Genomic DNA, 18,219 nt, shown 5'->3' with positions numbered 1-18,219 from the left:
CCATTTCTTGCAGATATGTTAGACAGTCTGCGTTGATACACAAAGACATTAGGTAACTTCATCCACAGAGTGGTCATGCGAACGTCCAATCTCTAAAGCTCATTTCTGTCATTCTATCTGCAATCCGTTCCCTATTACTGGCCGGCCGCGGTGGTCTAGCGGTTCTAGGCGCTCAGTCCGGAGCCACGCGACTGCTACGGTCGCAGGTTCGAATCCTGCCTCGGGCATGGATGTGTGTGATGTCCTTAGGTTAGTTAGGTTTAAGTAGTTCTAAGTTCTAGGGGACTGATGACCATAGATGTTAAGTCCCATAGTGCTCAGAGCCATTTGAACCCTATTACTGTGCTGATTCCAACAACCGGCTGAAAAATACATACTACTTTACTGCCACTGCTTAAGTCAGCGATGGAGGGGATAATATTTTGTTCGGTGACCTTATATAGATCCAGTAGCCGTCTAGATGATATTACAAGGAGATTTTAAAATGTGTTACGTAAAGTGTCTACGAATCCTAAACTGTGGCGTCTTACTCTTGAACTAAACTCAGGTGCGATGACTTGAAACTGAATGTGTGGCATGAGAAACTAAGTGTCAACCTAATGCACATTGCGACTGTAACTGTAGATAGCCGGCCGAGGTGGCCGAGCGGTTCTAGGCGCTACAGTCTGGAACCGCACGACCACTACGGTCGCAGGTTCGAATCCTGCCTCGGGCATGGATGTGTGTGATGTCCTTAGGTTAGTTAGGTTTAAGTAGTTCTACGTTCTAGGGGACTGATGTCCTTAGAAGTTAAGTCCCATAGTGCCCAGAGCCATTTGAACCATTTTTAACTGTAGATAAATAAATACATAACTGCCTCTATCGCCCAGCGTATAACACGCGCATTACTGGACACAAACAAAGGTTATTGTTTTGTGACTCCGTGTTGTGTAACTAGAAATCTATGATCTTTTTAATGAAACTAAAAAACTGAAATATTTTTATGCGCATATCTTTAAGGTATAAACAATGAGTAGTAATAAATAGTGTAGTTCATTAACTCTGTTGATTCTTTTATGATTATAATAGGTGGTACGTTGCATAGCGTAAACGTGGCCTGTACCCGTGCATTGTTTGCGAGAAAATCACGTTACGGTCCAGTTGTATTGCGTATGCGTTCACGTTGTGCACATCAGTTTTGCAGAATTAAAGTTCCTTTCAATACCCATACCACACTAATGAAGTATTTGCGGATCTATGATCATATAACAGTTTTTTGTTCAGAATTAACTTATACTATCACTGTTTAAAATATTGACCTTTCCTCCCCAAACATCCTGTATAAGGAATAGGAGTGAGCCCACAGTCGATCCTTGTGGGACTCCGTGATTTCTCCAAGTCACTGAAATTTTCTCTATTTCCATCACTGTTCGACTTGTTCAGCATAACTTTATGCGTACTGTTAGTTAAGTATGATTCAAACCAGTTGGGTGGAAAATCTAGAGACAACCAGAGTATTCGGAAATATATATTCGAGGTAGCTATTGCCACTTCATTATTGGATTGTAATATTAGTCCCTACCACATTTTATTCGATGATGCATGTAGGTGGGCCAGATTGTGAAGTAGAAGGTTACTGTGACAACACGCTGACAAATCTGGGAAAGCAAAGGAGCGTTTTCACCATACATTCAGACATTAAAGAATCATATTACTGAGGTATGGTTACTCTTGGGCTGCAGCTTCACAGTTCTGGCCGCTAAACTGACTGTAAAATGTGCCATAGATACGGTCACGCTCATATGATACACCGAGATATGAGTATATTGAGCAATTAAGACACTGAACTCTAAATCGAGGAAAGTAGGGTTCACATATCAGCCCAGCCACTCCGAGGTTTTTGTGAATTCTGGTGTAGTTATTTAAGCAAACCTCCTTCTCCACGCACTATCCCACTGAGCTAGCAGTGTTGCTCTCTAATGATCTCGAAGTCGGCGAGGACGTTAAACCTTCCTTCCCTTTTTTTGAGAAGAGAAGTTACTGATTCGATCTCAAATCAGTTACGTACCTTTTTTATCGTTTTTCCAACTAGTATAATCTAAAAATGTATTTATTAACTGCAATCAGAATGTGAAATACAACGTAAAATGATGGAAACGAAACAATAGCGAATGAACGACTGGATAAAATTATTTTGTTTAGTCGTATATGATACATCATATCAACATTTTCAGAATAGAAAATTGCGCTACCTTTCCTCAGACCACAGAAATGAAATAATTTTAATTTTAGTGTAAGATAATAAAAAGTTTGACACCTGTACTTAAAATAATCTCACACATTCCCTGTAAGTTTTACAAACCGAATAAACCAATATATTTTGAACGCATCCAGCGCTAGACGTCATCATTTTAACGCAGTTCGGGTTAAATCCGTTTATTTTCTTTCACAACTGCGCCGAGATTGACACTATAATGTGGTAAAACATTCTGTACAGCTTAAATAGGAAGAGCGAGTATTTCTGAAACTTTTATTTTTTATTAATGACAATCTTCGTACGTAACATAAAATAAACTTTCATTCACATGTTCCACTTGCGATGATTGTTGGACGTAACAAATCTAACTCTTTGCTTTTTTTCTGTTTCAGGTGAGTATCACTGGAGTACCTAAACGTTCGGTTCTGCGCCATAATTGACGTATACGTGATGTCAGTGACTGGGGGACTGCCAAACAGATTCCACAAATGGCGAATTTGAGCGTGAGTAAACGTCGGATTGTACGTGCTTTACCAGTCTGCTTATTCCCTGCAGAAGTGTAGCCAACAGAAAACGATTGGGTATATGTATGACGACCGTTCGAAGATACATGTGCCTCTTCATAGAAAAATGTTTTATTCGTTGACAATACAATCAGCGTTAAGTAGCTGAAACTGTGCAGAAGTGACACAGAGGGAAAATCTGAGTTGCAGATAATACTGCAAGCATTCGAAATTTACAGGCGATTGTTAAAAATCAAGTGGACAGATAAACTCCTAAACATAGAAGTAACCGAAAATATATGGAATGCGCTTACTAAAAGTAGACACGGTTCAGTAGGACATACGATAAGGCCATAAATGTCATACTAGAAGGATAAATAGAATGAAAAAGAGAAGTAAGAGACAAAGATTGCATTATCGACCGCAAGTTATTGAGGTTTCGAGGTGTCGAGCGTTACAGAGGGAACTGGGTTCAAGGAGGCTACTTGTGCCGCAGCGTCAACCACGCCGAAAAGCTGACGACTGTGTAGATACCAGTAGCGACAACAGTTTCACTAAACGAACTAAATACTGCACATGAATGCATGAAACTGATATTAGGGACTGAAAGCATTATGCAAAGAGTATAGGGGAAATGAAGCATTATTCAAACTAAGACCTGAAGCTGATGCTTTCCAATAGAGGGCCCTGTAAATGTAACCCAATAAAGCCTCTCTGTCTGCCTTCCAGTTACAAAACATCTAAGTGAGATACTGTCCCAGTTGATAAACATGGGATTAGCTATATCGGGAAAAAGATTATCGATAACACGAAAAACATTCCTCTCGTGTGCTGCAATACGCTGCACTTTACGAACCCGTAAGACAAGGGATCAGCGCCAAGAACTGAGACAACGTGAAGGTAATCTTGAAATATTGTATGATTTAGGCACTGTTTGTCACTCCTCACAATAATTAATATCTGGAAGTTAATGACTACATTTCTTTCCATTTCATTTCGACAATAGCAAAAAGAAAAAAAGACGGAGAGGAGGAATACATTTAGTAAATAGCATCACGTGTAGATTTTAAAATCAGTAGCCTTTGTGCCAAGAACAGCCGTATTTAATGTTCAAGCAACGACCGCTGTTATTTCAAGCACTGGACGTGCTCTATGAACTGGCACTGCTATAGTTTATATACGATTGTGCACACCATGAAACAGGTGGACGAACTGGGGCGTCTTGCACAAGTAGTATAGTCAGTATGGAAAGCTGATGTATAAGATTACTGATTTTGGCTGTCGCTAAAAGGAAGTAAGAAGAAATTATAAGAAACGCAATTCATGATTTATATTCATTATTGAAACTTTCGACTACCTGCTCGTGTAGCTTAACGTATTGAACGCTAATTTGCGAGACGTGGAGGTGAGTCAACCCAGGATCGCATCCGTGTACTGAACTACCGATCGTTCTTCTGGTACATCAGACAGTTTAAGTGAAATTTGGGTTTGATTTTCTCTAGTCATAAGGATCAATGGCTGACTTGTCCCCCATATTCCCCCCAGGAACACAATACACAGACAATATGTATTCTTCTTGAAGCTGTGTTCTGCAATTATGTTGCAGTAATTTTTAAAAAAATATTTTCACAGCCGCGTCTAACTTATCAGTATTTTGAGCACTAACATTCCTCAATCCGACGTAGCACAAGTCACAGCACTTAACTAAGGTTGATACGCAAAATAAACATTATATATCAACCAACCAACCATAAAAATTTATACACGGAGGTGTCATCATAAACCTGCTTAGTAATTTAAAAATACAAGTTTCCCTGGACATACTAAATGTGCATGTAGTTCCAATTAATTTATGCTAACATTAGCTGACAAACCATGAATTGCCATGGTATTCATTATGCCAATTTTCTATTAGAAACGTACAGCTTCTGTACACTGGGTGCAAGTGCTTCGCGCATCTACAACGCTATTTTGTAAACATCTCCGTGGCAACGCCTCTTCGCAGCTCTAAAGACGGCTATTGTTTTCGTCTACAGCCGGGGAGCGCCTCGTCTCCATGGACACCGTGCGGTGGGCCTGGGGAGCTTAAGTTAAGTCTTGGTGGTGACTTAGTACCTATGTACCGCATTTTTAAAATGTGACTAGCCTATTCAGGCTGTTTTAGTTTTATTTCTAGACCATGCCCTCGTAGAAATATTATAGAATCAGGTTTATCTTCTGAAGAAAGCTCAATTACTTGGGCTCAAACCTAGACCAGCCTGGATGTGGGTTTTAGGCGGTTTTCCACATCCCGCTAGGTGAATACCGGCCTGGTCCCCACGTTCCGCCTCAGTTACACGCGTTGCGGACATTTGAAACCCGCACTATTTCACGATTTACACTAGACACAGACAGTAGGTGTACACTGATTCCGTCCAGGAGGGTACGGGGTGGCGGCAGGAAGGGCATCCGGCCATCCGTAACACTAACATTGCCAAAGCCGTTGAAACCACGCCGACCCTGTGGTCGATGCCGGACTATGGCGTCAGCGAAAGGAAGAAAGAAAGTAAAGGAAACGACTAACAGTGGTACTGTGTACCCTCTGCCACGCACCATATGGTGGCTTGCGGACTGCAGACGTAGATGTAGCTTATTGCAGCGTTGTTCCCCTTCAAACCAATTGCCGCACGATACTCCACTAAATTAACTGATTGCACCATTTTGATTTGGTACCCACTAGCGGCGTGCTGGTCTATCGTAGAGCGGGGAATTCAGTGCGTACGAGGTCCTGTGACATGTCCCTGCAAACAGACAAAACATCAATTACGAAAGGCGTAAGAGTTACACTGTCCTTTGTGACTATTAATGAAGTCTTATTTGGAACAGAAGCGTTCGGTATATTTAAAGCATCTCCAGTGGTCACTCTAACAAATATGGTTTTCTTTACTAATCGGTTTAATGCGATCGTAAACAGTTCTCACGTATAAAATTGCCTTTATTATTAACTTTGGCTAACTTCTGGCTTCTAAATTATTTCCTACATTCTTATACAGGCGTTAAATTTAGAATATTTCACCTCTCCTCCTTCTCCCCTTTTCAACCCCCTATTCGTACGGGAGGTAGTATTGCTCAAAACTAGGTTACTGTCGTGATATGTCGGGAAACCAATACCTACTGAGATATGGACCAGTCTGTCCGCTCATTCCTGTCTATCTGTAACGTACTAGACACACCGTGTGCATATGGTTACCGCGCATCACGATATCTTATACATTTCATCCCTGCTTCGCAGTGTATCATGCACTCTTTCAAACACATCTGGCTCCATTCAGATTGCGTCACAGGAATTGGTAATTAACTCCTGTCACGTATGTCCATTATCGATGGGTTGACGTGAATCCGTTGCATTTCTGAATATGGGGACGTCTAAAGACATTGGTGTATGCCAGATCCGTTGGCAAACTGCGTACGTTACAGGAGCGTGTGACCAATACATGTTGCACAATTCGGATGGAGCTAGGTCTGAGAATAAGGGCTCCAGCATGCGTCAGAATATTTGGTAATTATACGCAGCATTGCCTATAACGTCTACCAATAGACCGATGGGAATAAGAGAACAGTTTGGTGCATCTCTCAACAGTTACTGGTTCCGGACATACTGTTATAGGAATTTTCTTCTAGTTTTCGCCATTACTACCTCCTGTAGAAATATGCGACATTTTTAACACTCTGTATATATACGAACACATAGAGGAACAGCAGACGCTGTCACAGAGGGGAAAAAAACACGTTCGCTCTACGAGCGATGAAAACAAATTATACGAGGTGAATGTCGATATATAACAGCATGGAAAAGGGAAAATAATGTGTGTCACTGTAGTGCTGTGCAGTGGACAGTGTCGAAGAGAGGCCTCAAAAGCAAAAAGACAACGTGTAATTAATTACGTATGAAAGGTCTCTGTTGGATTCCTTTCATGTTAATTTTTTAAATATGTTGTCATTTACGGCATAAATTCCTCTTCTAAATTTACAATGGTGTTTCGGACTATCTGGGAGGAGACTGAGCAGTGAAACGTGTTACTTTTACACATAAACAAGAACGATCTGTCACACTACTACACTTTAAAACACAGTTTATATGTAATTCATGTCACACAGTCTCATACGGAACCTACATCCGCTTTCTTTTATATACTGTATGTGATAAGGTACTGTCATCCCCCTTCCCTTCTGTGTGAGAGGATGAATGAGCAAATGTATTTCTAGTTGCATGCTTGAGGGTAGCAGACAAGCCTGTCTGCTAGAGAACAGTAGGACCAACGTCGGAACAGGTAGCTACGCTTTCTAAAAGCAAAGAGGTTTCTATCCTTAGTATGGTCCTGTCCATCCCTTGTCATGTTGGTATAGGAAGCTGCCTCTCTGGCCACTTCCGGATACATGTGGCTGGTAGCTGTTTTTTATATAAATTATAAACTTCCGTTTGTATTCGTGAGCCACCCTCAGGAAGGGACCAGGGCAGTCTGTCTGCGGCGAGCGTCTGAAGTGGTAAGATCTCCGGCTAATCGCGTGCCTGCTAAGTCCGTAGGACAATGTATTTCTTAAGTTCAGCCTAACTGAAAATTTAATCACCTTTATTTCAGGTTTAGCTCTAAAATATCTAATGTTATCTTAAATTGCAACGCAGTCTAATTCGAGTGTGAAGTTCAGAATATATTCCGGTAGTTGCTTTGTCACTACTTTGTGAGTAAAGTGGAACCACGTGTTGATCAGTAACTCTAACTAAGTTCATCAATGTTCAATGCGAATGCTCGTGTGATTATAACGTCTCGTCTTGACAATATTTTTCAATATAGCAACTTTTCTTTAAGTTCAACCCACGTGGGGTGTACTTTGTGAGACCAGTACCACGTGCTTATACAACTGTTTGACCCATCAGGTTAATAGTAAGACGATAGTAACCAGTTCGAGGTTTTTCTTTTTAAATTTCGTTTCGATGTAATTTATTTTAATTATCAACATTATTGTGGAGTTACACTCTTTGTGTAAACCAAGTTGACCACGTGAAGCATGTGGTGAAAGCATCAAAGTAGCCCTCAGCTATTCTTTTCGGGAAGATTTCACAGAGAGTTAGTATGAATTTAGTATACCAGTGTGTGGTAATTTCATGACGGACAGGATTGCGCTACGAACGTAACTTCTTTGGGTGAAAATTGAATCGGTTGGTTGTGGTTAATTTCCTCTTGCATATGTTTCAACGTTCTTTGTGTGTTATTTTATGAATGCAGTGTTGTATGCAGTCTCCCAATCTTGGCTCCATATTTGATGTGTTCCGTAAGATTACAAACTCACTTTTTCACAGTCCTAAATAAGGCACCAGCTTAGTTATGCCTCAAGTTTAATATGCTGAAATTTCAATGATCAATGTTAAAATAAATTTCCAAATATAAACTGATTTACTTCCTTTTATTTAAATTTTCTTTATATATATATATATATATATATATATATATATATATATATATATATATATATATCACCGGTTGTCGTATGACGATTAAAATATTATAATTAATGTTAGTCTATTTGGGAATTTGGTAAGCTAGACTGGATACCTGGTGAAACAGTTGCTCAGTAATGCAAGGTTAACTTCCCCAGACAGCTCACAGCTTTAACCCGCTTTTATTGTCTATCAGTACCGCTTTCATAGCAAACTAAAGCAACAACATTACACGTAACTCTACTTTTTTTCAAGTTGATAATCCAAAAATTATGAATATGCCTCGTAGAAGAGAAAGAAATACTCTATAACACAAAAAAGATGCACAACGAAATAATTATCCGAATGGGTCGGAAATCGATAGACGTGATATAAATGTACCTACGAACAAATTATTAAAATTTCATGAAACTCCGATGATTTATTGAAGAGAAAGTGCTTCACAAGTTGAGCAAGTCAGTAACGTAATGGTCCACCTTCGGACCTTATGCAAGCAGTTATTCGGCTTGTCATTGATTGATACAGCTTTTGGATGTCCTCCTGAGGGACATCGTGGAAAATTCTGTCCAGTTGGCGGGTTAAATTGCCAAAACACCGAGCTGGTTGGATGTCTTGTTAGATCGTCAAAATCTCGACCTGATTGGAGGAACCAGCCCATAGTGCTCCAAACGCTCTCCGTTCGGGAGATCTCCAGCGAACTTCCTGGCCGAGGTTGGTGTTTGACAGGCACGAATACAAGCAGTAGAAACTCTCGCCGTGTGCTGGCGTGCATTAACTTGCTGAAATACAAGCTCAGGACGGACTGCCACGAAGGGCAACAAAATTGGGCGTAGATTATCGTCACGTACCGCTGTTCTGCAAGGTTGACGCGTATAACAACCACAGGAGCTTTGCTATGAAAAGCAATGGCACCTCAGATCATCATCGTGGTTGTCGACCTGCGCTGTCTAGGACCTCTCCAGACACATCTTCGGCCTGCAGTCTCAGAGAGTGGAGTAGGACTGTCTTCAGTGATGAGCCTCTCAACGTACTGGGCCCCAATGACCATGGAAGACCAGTCTGGAGACACCCTGAACAGCAGTGGGATACCGACCCGATTGTCGTCCGTCATACGGCCCGACAACCGGAAGTGATGGTCTGTGTTCCCGTATATTTTCTTGTCAGAACCCCTTTGCTTGTCATCAGCGGCATCCTTACGGCGCAGAAGTACGTCGACTATATTCTACGCCCCGTTTTGCCGTTCATGCCAGCCTTCTAGGGCTTGCATTTCATTAATCTACAAACACATAATTAGCCTCGAAAATAAACTTGGCACAAATGGCACTGCACAATCTGTTATCCTCAATGGACCTATGTTCTTTCGTGGCTGTCGATTAAATTTCTCAGAATAACTTCCAAACTGAGAACGTTTGCAGCACTGTGGCAGGAACCTCCAATCATATCGGAATTTTGACTATCTAACAGGACATCCAACAACTCTATCAATCAATGCCAAGGCGAATAACTACCTGCATAAGGGCCAGAGGAGCGCAAACTCGTTATTGACTAGTTCAATTTCTGAAGCTCTTTCTGTTGAGTAAATCATCCATTTTTTTCTGAAACTGTAATTATTTGTTTGTCTATACATGCACATCAAATCTACTGATTTCCTTTCCATCCAAATAACTCCTTCGTGATGTGTAGATTTTTTAGTTTTGTCTTAGAGTAATTTTTTATTATTTCGGTACATTTCTGTTTGCGTACGCTTCACGACACACGTCGCAACATCACTATACCATGGCAGGTGCAGGCTTCCGGCTGCGAAAGAATTTTCTATTGTACTGTCAGAATATCACCGAGGTGGTGGCACAGAGGGCGCACAAGATGGTAGTGCCGCTCGTGTAGCGACTGCGTGGTCGGGGCACGGGTAGCGCACAATGCGCCGCCGCCCACCTGCACGTCCTCCGCTCCGCGGCGCCTTTCCGGGAACGGCGTGGGCCGCGTCACTGATTACCCCGCCCTGCCCTGGCCGGGCCGGCCCTGCGCTACGCCGCGCGCCGTGGGCACCGCCGCTCCGCCTGCACCAATCTGTGATGCGCACCTGCGGTTTAAAATCCTACGCACCGCGCCAAGGATACAGCAACCGTGTAAAATCTCCTGCGACTTACATAATTTCACTGGTGGCCAGTAAAACCAGCAAGGACAGCAGATGACGAAATATTGCGAAGGGCGTGCAATAAGTAATGCAACACTTTTTTCTGAAAGCACACTGGTTTTATTCAGTATCCCAATATAGCATATTATTCCCCATTCTTTTGGCTACAAAACCCTGTCTTTCAACATAATCTCCGTTCCATGCGACAGCCTTACACCACATTACTGGGAGGGCCCCCTGGTCTATGTTGGAGCCAACGTCAGGCTTCGTCAATAACCTCCCCATCATCCACGTACTAACAGCACATCATTCACTAGGCCAAACAGATAAATCGGAAGGTGAGAGATCGGGGCTGTTGGTTGGATGAGGAAGAACAGTGAAATGCAGTTTTGCAACTTTCTGTCGGGCCCACAGTCTTATGTGAAACCTAGCATAGTCAACGAGAATGAGAAGTTCGTTTGCCGGCCACGGTGGCCGAGCGGCTCTAGGCGCTACAGTCTGGAACCGCGCGACCGCTACGGTTGCAGGTTCGAATCCTGCCTCGGGCATGGATGTATGTGATGTCCTTAGGTTAGTTAGGTTTAAGTAGTTCTAAGTTCTAGGGGACTGATGACCACAGATGTTAAGTCCCATAGTCCTCAGAGCCATTTTCTTTAGAAGTTCGTTTGCGTTTTTGTGACGACGAACACACTGAAGTCATTTCTTCAATTTCCTGAGGGTAGCACAACACACAGCAGAGTTCATCCTTGCATCAGGGAGGAGAATACACACTTCTCTGTCCCAGAAGACCATCGCCATGACTTTATACAGGCTTAGCATACGGCTTTGAACATTTTCTTCGAAGTAGAGATGGTGTGGCGCCCCTCCGTGGATTGCCGCTTTGTTTCCGGTTGGAAGTGGTGAATCTAAATTATCACGATCAGCCTCGAAACGTGCAAGAAATTACGCACAGATGGTCTTTCGTTGCTCTTTATGGCCTTCTGTTAGGCGCCGAAGAAGCCAGCAGACACACAACTTTGAGTACCCCAACTGGTTGACGAATATGTCAGGATTACCAATAGAGTCGTCTAGTTGAGCAGCAGTTTGTTTGAGTCTGGTCCACACGTTCCAGCATTGCGGGAGACACAGCTGTGTGTGGCCAGACAACACGCGAGAGATCGGATGGGTCTCCGCGACTTTGTTGCGATGATGACAGACGCCTCACCCAAAGACTCATCGTGCTTTTATTCACTGCCAGGTCTTTGTAGACATTCAGCATCTGCAATATTCTGGTTTTCCGCCAAACGAAACTCAATCGCAGCTCTCTGCTTAGAACCCACCTCAATTACAGACGCCATTTTTAAGGCTAAGTATAGCGTCGCCACCTATCGGAACTTTATGATGCTACATTGGCTCAAGCAGGAATGTTCCACAATGTCCCACAACAAATTCTGCATTTTATCAATAGAAACTGGCCGAGAAAAAAAGTGTTGTATTACTTATTAAACGCTCCTCGTACTTGCTGTGCTCACACACTATACCGGATACCCTTACACAATCCAGAAATGATCATTCGACGTCACGTGATTATATAAGGAAACGGGGAGTATTCTGTTTTCAGTAGAGACCAATAACAACAGAACTCTCCTATTGGGAGAGCTCAGTGGCTTCTAAAGTGGACTTTGGGTGTCGCCTGAGTAATAAATCCATGAGGCACAAATCAACGTCGACTGTTGGTGATGTGACTGTGAACTGGAAAGGCGAAAAAACAACCACAGGTAAACCAAGCCCAAGCAGACCTCATGTAGTGACGGAGAGGGACTGTCGAGCATTCCTGAGAATGGTTGTAAAAAATTCCACTACATCAGCGCAATAAATCACTCACGAGTTCCCAAGTGCAAAAGACCAGCTAGCACGATATTTCTCTCTCTCTCTTTCTGTGTGTGTGTGTGTGTGTGTGTGTGTGGAATAAGAAGAGTAGGGTACAGTGTCCGAGTAGTTCCTCATCAGCTACACATTTCTGTGGCCAATGCTAAGCGACTCTTGAAATGGTGTGAAGAGCGTCGTCACTGGACAATAGATGTCTGGAAACAAGCGATTTGTTATAGTGAATTACGCTCCAGCCTCTGGCAAGCCCGTGGAAGGTCTGGGTTTTCGAAAGGCTGGAGAACGTTACTGTCATCATGTGCAGTGAAATGAAATGTCGTGTGGCTAGGGCCACCTGTCAGGTAGACCGCTCGCCTGGTGCAAGTCTTTCGAGTTGACGCCACTTCGGCGACTTGCGTGTCGATGGGGATGAGATGAAGATGATGAAGACAACACATCACCCAGTCCCTGAGCTGAGAAAATCTCCAACCCAGCCGGGAATCGAAACCGGGCCCCTTAGCAAGGCATTCCGTCGCGCTGACCAGTCAGCTATTGAGGAGGACATCCTGTGTAGTGCCAGGAGTGAAGTACGAAGGAGATGCTATTACATTACGAGTGTGGTTTTCATGGTCAGAGTGTGGACCCCTTATCGAGAAAACGGTAAATTCGGAAGGATAAGAGCGGCTTTTACAGCACTGTGTACTGGTATAAAGCGGAGGAACTGTTCAAAGACGATGATTGTATTAGCATGGCACTCCACTCTGCCACAAAGCAGTATATGTGACGCAAAAGTTCGTGGACACTAACATTCCTGAAATCGACTGGCCTGTCCAGAGTCTCAACCTGAACCCAACGGAACATCTTTGTGGTGAGCGAGAACGTCGACTTCGTTCCAGTTACCAGTTTCCAACATTATTCTACCTTCCCTGTTTTCGGCTCGTGTGAAAGAAAGGGCTGTCATTCCTCCACCGACATTCATGCACCTCATGGAAACTGTCACCAGCAGTGTTCACGCCGTCATTGAAGGCAAAAGGTGGACGCAATCCACATTAATATCCACTAATAGCTGTCCAGATACTTTTGATCATAAAGTATGCAGTATAGTAGGAAGAACATATTATTAAATTAGTAGATGATTTGCGGGTATACGGGGAGCGAAACTGAGTACACGAAACTGCCGCCTGTGAAAGCAACAATGGCTCCAACGTGACAGGGTATCAAGGTAAATTGAGACTGGATGACAGATATAGCCATGTCGTTCCATGCTGCTTTAGGTCTGTGCTAGAGTTCATCAATCGCAGTCGCTGGCGTCTGGTGACTTGCCAGTCCCTCAAACCTCATGACCAAATGCTGGGCCCACTCTCGACGAAAACGATTGCAATTTGCCAACGTTCGTACACCTCGGAGGCACGATGAATTTTCGTCGGATGCAACCACCAATTACAGTTCTCAGGTGTGTTAACGGAACTGAACGAAATTTTGAATTTTGGTGGTGGGGGACGGGGGTTGGATACTGCGAGCCAGACATCATCACTGCCTAATGACACCTTGTTCTTTTGTGGATGATGCATTGCATACATCACTGAAGCGCCAAACAAAATGGTATAGGTATGTATATTCAGCTACAGAAATATGTAAACAGGCAAATATGGCGTTGCGGTCGGCAACGGCTATATAAGACAAGAAGTCTCTGGCGCAGTGGTTACATCTGTTACTGCTGCCACAATGGCAGGTTATCAAGATTAAAATGAGTTTGAACGTAGTGTTATAGTCGGCGCACGAGGGATGGGACACAGCATCTTCGAGATAGCGATAAAGTGGGGATTTTCCCGTACGCCCATTTCACGAGTGTACCGTGAATATCAGGAATCCGGTAAAACATCAAATCTCTGACATTGCTGCGGCCGGAAAATGACCCTGCAAGAACAGGACCAACGATGACTGAAGAGAATCGTTCAATGTAATAGAAGCGCAACCGTTCCGCACATTGCTGCAGATTTCTTTTCTGGGCCATCAACAAGTGTCAGCGTGCCAACCACTCAACAAAACATTATCGATATGGGCTTTCGGAGCCGAAGGCCCACTCGTGTACCCTTGATGACTTCACGACGCAAAGCTTTGCGTCTCGCCTGGACCCGTTGACACTGACAATGGAAACATGTTGCCTGGTTGGATGAGTCTCGTTTAAACTTCTATCGAGCGAATGGACGTGTACAGTTGTGGAGGCAACCTCATTAATCCATGGACTCTGCATGTCAGACGGGGGTCTGTTCAAGCTGGTGGAGGCTCTGTAATGGTGTGGGGCCTTCGCAGTTGCAGTGATATGGGACCCCCGATACGTCTAGATACGACTCTGACAAGTGACACATACGTAAGCATCCTGTCTGATCACCTGCATCCATTCATGTCCATTGGACATTCCGGCGGACTTGGGCAATTCCAGTAGGGCAATGCAACACCCCACACATCCAGAATTGCTACAGAATGGCTCCAGGAACACTCCTGAGTTTAACCACTTCTGGTGGCCACCAAAGTCCCCAGACATGAACATTGTTGAGCATATCTGGGATGCCTTGCAACGTGCTGTTCAGAAGAGATCTCCACCCCCTCGTACTCTTATGAATTTATGGACAGCCCTGCAGGATTCATGGTGTCAGATCCCTCCAGCACTGCTTCAGACATTAGTCGAGTCCATGTAACGTCGTGTTGCGGCACTTCTGCGTGCTCGCGGGGGCTCCATATGGTTATGGTTGCCCTGATCACTTTGCGAGCGGCCTGGGAGACTGTTTGTGACTCTAAAAAGTTCCTTCGTACTCTCGTGAGAGGTTTGAGGATCATAATGTCTTCTGTATGTGTTGCTAGGAGAAACTGCAAATGAATTAATTGGCAATTTACGTATTTGTAAAAACATATGCCATGTAGTTTGAGCCTGGACCAGCGAAGAATGAGAGTAACTAGAAACATTTGAAGAATCGGGACGTGTGAGAATTAATGGATCGGCCTAATTTTATGTAAAGTATGGAGATGGGAGGACTACGGTGAGAAGGACACATAGTGCTGATGACAGACAGCAACTCATCCGTAACATTACGAAGATCTGCGAGTGCTTGTGCAAGCTCAATAATTAGAAATCAGTGGCTTCCTGTTGCTTCTCAGAAGTCGGTGTTCCAAAGGAACTTGAAGAGGCTTCAAAGCGGCTCTCGATTGAGGCGGATTGCACGATCGGCGTGTAATTTGCTGGGTCCGTGAACGGCTGTGATGATGGTGCTGATGTTGTTTGTGACGGTGATTTCCTTGCACGAATAAGAGAGCTACCAGTGGAATATCGTGGTGTGGATGCTGGGCGGCTGTCCGCAGACTGGGTGAGGAGGAGGCCTTCCGTGGGCGAGCCAGAAGGCCGCGGGAAGTGGGCCAGCCAATGGCGCGCCGGGCCCGCGCGCTCTCCATGTACGGCAGGGACGGGATGGCCTGACTCACGGGCCGCCAGCCGACAGCCGCCAACGCTCACTCCTGTCTCCGTGCTGCTGCTGCTGCCGCCGCCGCTCCATTTAAAGGGCCTCAGAAATGTCTGCACTAGAGATTTAACACCAGTAGTTTGCTGGAGCTGAGTTATGAACGCGTCTGTTGAGTGCAAGCAGGAGAATTATTCCACTCCGATTTCGCTCGATTTAGCTAGTCTGCTCGACAACCAGTGGCGAACTTCGGTGGTACACGAGGTGTGATCAGAAAGTAACGGGAATTCTTGTTTTTTTTTTCTTAAAGAATCCTTATTTATTCTTCAACATTAACTTTGTCCCCATCATCGTAATCCCTCTGAGATATTATATACTTGTGCCAGCGATTTTTCCGATCTTGGAAGCAATTCTGGAACTTACTTTTTGTTATGGTGTTAAGCTCTTTAAGCGATTCTAGTTTTATCTCATCAATGGTGGCAAACGATGTCCTTTCATGGTCTTCTTCAGCCACAGGAATAGAAAGAACTCGCAGGGGGCTGCGTTCAGCAAATACTGTGGCTGAGGCAACATAACGGTTTTGTTTTTTGCCAAAAAAATCACGCACAAAAAAATGTGTGTGAAATCTTATGGGACTTAACTGCTAAGGTCATCAGTCCCTAAGCTTACACACTATTTAACCTAAATTACCCTAAGGACAAACACACACACCCATGGCCGAGGGAGGACTCGAACCTCCGCCGGGACCAGCCGCACAGCCCAATGACTGCAGCGCCTTGCCGGCCGGGATGGCCGAGCGGTTCTAGGCGCTACAGTCTGGAGCCGCGCCACCGCTACGGTCGCAGGTTCGAATCCTACCTCGGGCATGGATGTGTGTGACGTCCTTAGGTTAGTTAGGTTTAAATGGCTCTGAGCACTACGGGACTTAACTTCTAAGGTCATCAGTCCCCTAGAACTTAGAACTACTTAAACCTAACTAACCTAAGGACATCACACACATCCATGCCCGAGGCAGGATTCGAACCTGCGACCGTAGCGGTCGCGCAGCTCCAGACTGTAGCGCCTAGAAGTGCTCGGCCACCCCGGCCGACTAGTTACGTTTAAGTAGTTCTAAGTTCTAGGGGACTGATGACCTTAGAGGTTAAGTGCCATAGTGCTCAGAGCCATTTGAACCATTTTTTTTGCAGCGCCTTAGACCGCTCGGCTAATCCCGCGCGGCAATCACGGACAAACATTGAGGCGTGAGCGCTAGCATTACCATGATGCAATTTCCACGAGTGGTTTTACCACAGTACTGGTCGTTTTCTCCGGTTTGCTTCACGTAAACGGCGCGTAACTTCCAGGTAGTATTCCTTATTTACGGTACGACAATAAGGCAAGAACTCATGACGCACTGTTACAAACCGAGCGAGGTGGTGCAGTGGCTAGCACACTGGACTCGCATTCGGGAGGACGACGGTTCAGTTCCGTGTCCGGCCACCCTGATTTAGGTTTTCTGTGATTTCCCTAAATCGCTCCAGGCAAATGCTGGGATGGTTCCTTTGAAAGGGCACGGCCGACTTCCTTCCCCGTCCTTCCCTGATTCGATGAGACCGATGACCGCGCTGTCTGGTCTCCTCCCCCAAAAAAACAACAATAACACTGTCCCATGTGATCTAGCTTGTCAAACATTTTTCAGTCTTGACTCTTCAGGCCGTTTACATTGGGACGTTATATCCGTATACCCATGTTTCGTCAACTGTTATACCCTTCTTCAGAAGTTCTAGATCGTTGTCGGCTTCATTCAGCAATTACTGAGCGATGCTTACGCGAGGTCGCTTTTGGTCGAAATTCAACAATTTCGGAACAAACCGTGCTGCTACACGTTCCATGCCCGTAACATCCGAAAAAAATGCTTGGCATGAGCCGAAGGATGTGCCGACATCGTCAGCAAAACTATTTCATGGTGATTCGGCGTTTTTCTAGAACCGTTTGCTTTACTTGCTCCATATTATCGTCAGCAATTGACGTGCTAGGGCGTCCAGGGCGGTCGTCCTCTTCAACGTCTTCTCGACCCTCTTTGAAACGTTTATACTACTCGTAAACTCTTGTCTTACTCATACTAGATTCGCTAAATGCCACAGTTAACATTTCGAATACGGTGCTGCACTTTATTCCATTTTTCGAGCAACATTTAATGCCGATTCTTCGATCCATCTTTTTCGAAAGTAAAAGTTGGTCGAGCCCTCCAAAACACGTATAACTTTTTCGACTGTCAACAGTAAACTAAATATTCAAAACAGCTCAAAATACAAACATACCTCATGAGCATGTGTGCCAACAAGATAAAAAAAATTGAAAACCGGATGTATAAATCCCGCGAGATTAAAAGATTCCCGTTACTTTTTGATCACACCTCGCATATCCCATGATTGGACCAATACACAAGAGAGTAGCATGGGCCCTGCGCTAGTATGACACGCAAAATTGTGAAGCATTCCACATATTGTGTGGGTGTGGCTCAGTGGCTGAGTCTGTAAACGTGAGACTCTAAATCCAAAGGTCTAGAGTTGAATCCTCGGTTGGTTCAATGA

General features: G+C 44.3%; 1 protein-coding gene and 1 non-coding gene across 3 annotated transcripts in view; both read left to right on the top strand.

Moving 5' to 3' along the window:
• Nucleotides 1-18,219, top strand: part of LOC126480859 (uncharacterized) — a 294,153-nt gene that overhangs the window by 92,667 nt on the left and 183,267 nt on the right. The window lies entirely within an intron of this gene.
• Nucleotides 18,032-18,134, top strand: LOC126482879 (U6 spliceosomal RNA). The gene has a single exon (XR_007587719.1). It is a non-coding gene; the product is annotated as a U6 spliceosomal RNA (small nuclear RNA).

Source organism: Schistocerca serialis, chromosome 5, assembly GCF_023864345.2.
Source record: "Schistocerca serialis cubense isolate TAMUIC-IGC-003099 chromosome 5, iqSchSeri2.2, whole genome shotgun sequence".
Classification (NCBI taxonomy): Eukaryota; Metazoa; Arthropoda; class Insecta; order Orthoptera; family Acrididae; genus Schistocerca; species Schistocerca serialis.
Note: the sequence above shows the minus strand (reverse complement) of the source record. Positions and strands in the feature narration are given on the sequence as shown.